Genomic DNA, 5892 nt, shown 5'->3' on the forward strand with positions numbered 1-5892 from the left:
TCAGGGGTGGCCAAAGTGCGGCTGGGGGGGCACTTTTGGGCTGCGGCTCTTATTCTGAAAATGAAATAAATAAGCATTATCAATGAGATATGTAGATAGCTTGTCCACGTTTTGTTATGTTACATTCCAAAATGGAATAAATTAATTTCCTTTAGTTTTTATCTTTAAAAAAAAAAAAAGGCAAATTAAAAATAAAATAAAATCACATTGTCATTATGGGGTGTTGTGTGTAGAATTTTGAGGAAAAAAAATAATTTATTCCATTTTGGAATAACAAAATTCACAAAAGTGAATACTTTCCGGATGCACTGTATATTGACTTTAATTCGATTGACTTTGGCATCTTTAATCTACAAACTGTATCAAAGTGGCCCCCAGCATCCTTTCATTTACGCGGCCCTTGCTGGAAAGGGTTTGGTCAGCCCCGCCCGAAGTAATAAAAAAATGTGTTGCACTCTTAACATACATTGGAAGATGTAAGTACATTCCTCTGCTATGTAACAGTATTTTGTCTGTTTGTACAGTAAAAAAGATCTGTGATATTACTATATTATGATGTATACATCATTTATTTATGTACATGAACAATGAAGTACTTCTTTGTTTAGAAAATGTATTGATTAATAAAGTTTTATCCTGCTTATCTGATAAGGCATTGCAATTATGTATATACATATTCATTATTCCTTGAAGACTGTGTACATAATTAACCCTTGTGCAAGCTTAATATTGACTATACCCACTTACTCTTAAAGAGACCTGCTCATGAAAGTTTAATGAGCAGCCATAAATTATTTTACTTAAATCTTTGTTTTAGGAATATTTTATTGAGTTCACTACTGTATATTTATATATATATATATACCATGTTATGAAATACTGCCATATGTTATATATGCTATGTTCATTGTATATAACTGCCCAAGATCATTTTCATTACATTCCAGCTGTTTAATGGCAGTTAAACCCTGAGAATTCTGCATCATAGTGTTTTTCCACCATCTAGTGGTTAAGGACCGCAATTACACCAAAATATTTTCATTTTTTTCCCAACTGAGAAGAATGAGATTCATTCAGTTTTCATGGAAAAAGCGTAGTAATATACCAGAATAACAGTCTGTTAAAATTGTTTACTTATAATGGGAGTCAATGGGGCCGGAAAAGGTCTTAAGAGAAAGAGTGTATCCTTTTTTTTTTTTTTTAATCAATGTTGTAATCAAAAACACTGATATTTAAGCAGGAAAAAAACATTCAGCTTCATGTGACTAAAGTTTGTCGTAGCGTTGGGCGATACTGCAAATGTTGGTATCATCCGATATTAAGTAAATTCATATCGAGTACTGCCAGTCACGATACTGAACCTTTATGTCCCTCGCTACATCGCGTGTCAAATATTGCGGCTTCAGAACATTGCATATTTTTTGGGGCTATTCATTGTATTTTTTTAAAGCATATTTTACAATTTGTTGCTGTAGATTCTGCAACATGTTTTAAAAAAAAAAAAAGCTGGCACAAGTGTCAGAAAAGACTGAGAAAGTTGAGGAATGCTCATCAAACACTTATTTGGAAAATCCCACAGGTGAACAGGCTAATTGGGAACAGGTGGGTGCCATGATTGGGTATTAAAGCAGCTTCCATGAAATGCTCAGTCGTTCCCAAACAAGGATGGGGCGAAGGTCACCACTTTGTCAACAAATGCGTGAGCAAATTGTCGAACAGTTTAAAAACAACATTTCTCAACCAGCTATTGCAAGGAATTCAGGGATTTCACCATCTACGGTCCGTAATATCATCAAAAGGTTCAGAGAATTTGGAGAAATCACTGCACGTAAGCGGCAAGGCGGAAAACCAGCATTGAATGCCCATGACCTTGGATCCCTCAGGCGGTAATGCATCAAAAATTGACATCAGTGTGTAAAAGACATCACCACATGGGCTCAGGAACACTTCAGAAAACCACTGTCAGTAACTACAGTTGGTCGTTACATCTGTAAGTGCAGGTTAAAACTCTACTATGCAAAGCCAAAGCCATTTATCAACAACACCCAGAAACGCCTCCGGCTTCGCTGGGCCTGAGCTCATCTAAGATGGACTGATGCAAATTGGAAAAGTGGTCTGACGAGTCCACATTTCAAATTGTTTTTGGAAACTGCAAACAAATTGCACTGTTATCAGTATTTATTGCCACCTTTCCCAACTTCTTTGTCACGTGTTGCTGGCATCAAATTCTAAAGTTAATGATTATTTGCACAAAAAAAAAAGTTTATCAGTTTGAACATCAAATATGTTGTCTTTGTAGCATATTCAACTGAATATGGGTTGAAAATGATTTGCAAATCATTGTATTCCGTTTATATTTACATCTAACACAATTTCCCAACTCATATGGAAACGGGGTTTGTAAAATCATTTAAAAAAAGTAAATTTGTGAATTTGTTGAAATTTAAACGTGCACACTTTACTCTCAAAGCTCAAAATAAACTACTACCATTAAAAATCCAAAATATGTTCAGAGATATGGGTGGAAAATATAATTTGAGGGGTAAATTGAATTAAAAGAAGAATAGTATTTACACAACTCCTTAAAGGTGTTTGCATATCAGACTCAGTGGAATACATTGAATGAAGAAATCAAATAATTTAATCATTGTTCAATTTAAAAATGAATTTAAAAATATGCTTTTTGACAGATACAATAAAAGAGAAGGACAAATAAAATATGCTGGTGTGTAATGTATTTATAAAAAGTAAATTTGATGAAATGGAGTGTGTTTATTATTGTGAGTATCTGTGGATGTAATTAGTTTGTATATTGTAATAATATACAATATTGTTGTGTATCAGGTGTATTGTTGCAAACATCAGATTGTTATATCCTAGTGAAGCGGCAGAACGTTATCAACTCATTTTTTTCTTTTTGAGTTTTCTTTTTTGTTTTTTGTTATCAATTTTTACTCTTTTGAATTGAGTAGACTCTGAAGAGTATTGTTGCTTTGTTGTGTCCAAAATAAAAATGAAATAAAATAACAATAAAATTAAACTAATATGTTTATTATATTTACACAGTGGGCTACAACTGCATTGTATATTAAGAGGTGTTCTTATGGTGTTATTATAAACTATTCTGCACCTCAGTGTGATGCAGTAATTAATGACTGGAAGCTCAAGTGATGTGAAGTCAAAAAATAAAAAAAAGTAATACATTGGAATAACGTATGGGGAACAATTAAACGCATTTTATGAGACTTTATTATTTGTAGAAGCTGGGGAGGAAGTGATAAACTGACAAGCAGTAGGAAAGAAAGCAGTCAAAAGTGTCAAGAATGTTAAAAAACAAAATTTGTCACATTGTCAGATTACTTGCTCACTGACACTGGAATCTAATTGCACTGGCATAATTTATATTATTATTATTCAACAAAGAACGAACAGTAAGAAATGAAATGTATTTCATTTATTTTGTCAATCTTGCACTTCTTCATTGATACCACAAGATGGCAGCAAACACCAGCCAGCGAGACGCAATTTTCCCATTCTAACTTCATCTTTTCTCAACATGCTCTTTTTGTTATACAAACGGATTATGTTTTTTTCGAGTAAACATAAAAGGAAAACAAAATTTGCTGATCCAGAACTTATTTAATGTCGTAAGGACGGATGATCAGCTGTCATTAACAACACAACCGAGCTGTTCTTCTGAATGGAACGAGCGTGTGTTATACATACGTACTACTCTTGAGCGCCAACCAGCGGTAAAATTGAGAACAGCAACTATCAATAGGAGTAAATATTAAAATGTAAAACTGGATAAACCACAGAAACCTCGACTATATATATGTATGTATATATATATATATATATATATATATATATATATATATATATATATATATATATATATATATATATATATATATATATATATATATATATATATGTGTGTATGTGTGTATATATGTGTGTATGTGTGTATATATAGTCAATGTTTCTGTGGTTTATCCGTTATAAAATCCCCTTTATAAAAAAACCTGCGAAACAGGCTTGTAGGGATGATATAGCCTCTGTGTTTTATATATATATATGTATATATATATATATATATATATATATATATATATATATATATATATATATATATATATACATATATATATATATATATATATATATATATATATACATATATATATATATATATATATATATATATATATATATATATATATATATATATATATATATATATATAAAAATATATATATATATATATATATATATATATATATATATATATATATATATATATATATATATATATATATATATATATATATATATATATACAGGTATATATAGTTGTATAGTTGTATAGTTTCTGCATAACCTTTTCATTTCTATTGTTACTCACGTATGACCTAACTTTTACAGTTTGTTACGGGTATGCACAAACAAAATATACAAAGTAGGCTATTTTAGGGACACATCTTGCACACACAACTACGCTACAGAAAATACTGGATATAATACAGATCTTGGACACGCCGCCCTCCAGTTCTTGTAGAAAATAACTCTTTTATAATAATAATAATAATAGCTAATAAAGCATGTATTTCTCTCAGCACACAGGACCACTAAAACCAAAATTGCCGGCATAATTCAGCTTTTTGATATAAAAAGGTGAAACAATGGCGTAAAGCTTACTGGCGTGTGGATGGCGAGAGCCGTCGCATCAGAATGAGAAGACCCGACCCCTCGGTTTTTGTGACGCTCCTTGACTTTACTGTTGGATGAGTCAATGCACTGAGAAATGGCTTCTTTTAAGACTCTATTCCAGCAGTGAGGCAGTTGAGAGATCGGGAGTAACACTCAATGATGGTGTTAGCTTCTATGGCGCCCCTCATACATCATCAAGGCCCCATAGTCCTAAACACTCTAAGCTTTGTTTAGGGCCACAAACACTAGGGGGGCCCCATGATCATGGCCTGGGCTTTTGTAAAAAGGTTTTTTAAAAAATGTCTTTGGTTAAAATCCGTCAGTTATGAGATACAAACTCATAAAAGTTCAGATAAAAAACAATTTATCGTTAAAGTTCAATGATAAGGTTGGTTAAATCAAATTCTGCAAACCCCCTTGCAAAAAAATGCAAAACGGATTATTCCTTCTGGTAGCAGCGAGCATTCACTTCTCTATCTGATAGCACATAATTGTGGTGTGTTAAAGAAAGCACCACTATATATATATGTATATATACTGTATATAAATATACATATATATGTACCGTATGTATAGGTCAGGAAAAAACACAGAGGCTATTTCATCCCTACCAGCCTGTTTCGCAGGTTTCCCTGCTCTTCAGGGGAGGAAATCTCCTCCAGGATTTTTATTTTATTTTATCACCTTTTTTATCATATATATATATATATTCAGAGCGCGACATAATCATTTGCCTGAGCGGCTAGGAGACATCGAGAGTAACAAGCGGTAGAAAATGAATTATAAAGGAAAGATTTTAAAAAATAATAATAAAAACAAATTATAATAATTTTTTAACTTGGGACTTCCTGCGGGCTGGATTTTGGACGCTTGCGGGCCTGATCCGGCCTGCGGGCCGTAGTTTGGGGACCCCTGCAGTAGCAGGTAGCAAATAACTTCCAACTGTTTCTTTTCCCTAGATATTTTAATACAATTTAACAAAAAATATTAGTTAACAACAACAAAAATATACAGGGGGTAATTTAGGCAGAAAAAGGATGTAAACGTTGTTTACATTATGTCTATATGAACTGTCCAATGATGTACAGCAGTGTTTTTCAACCACTGTGCCGCGGCACACTAGTGTACCGTGAGATATTGCCTGGTGTGCCGTGGGAAATTATGTAATTTCACCTAATT

Source organism: Entelurus aequoreus, linkage group LG13 (assembly GCF_033978785.1).
Source record: "Entelurus aequoreus isolate RoL-2023_Sb linkage group LG13, RoL_Eaeq_v1.1, whole genome shotgun sequence".
In the NCBI taxonomy this organism is placed as follows: domain Eukaryota; kingdom Metazoa; phylum Chordata; class Actinopteri; order Syngnathiformes; family Syngnathidae; genus Entelurus; species Entelurus aequoreus.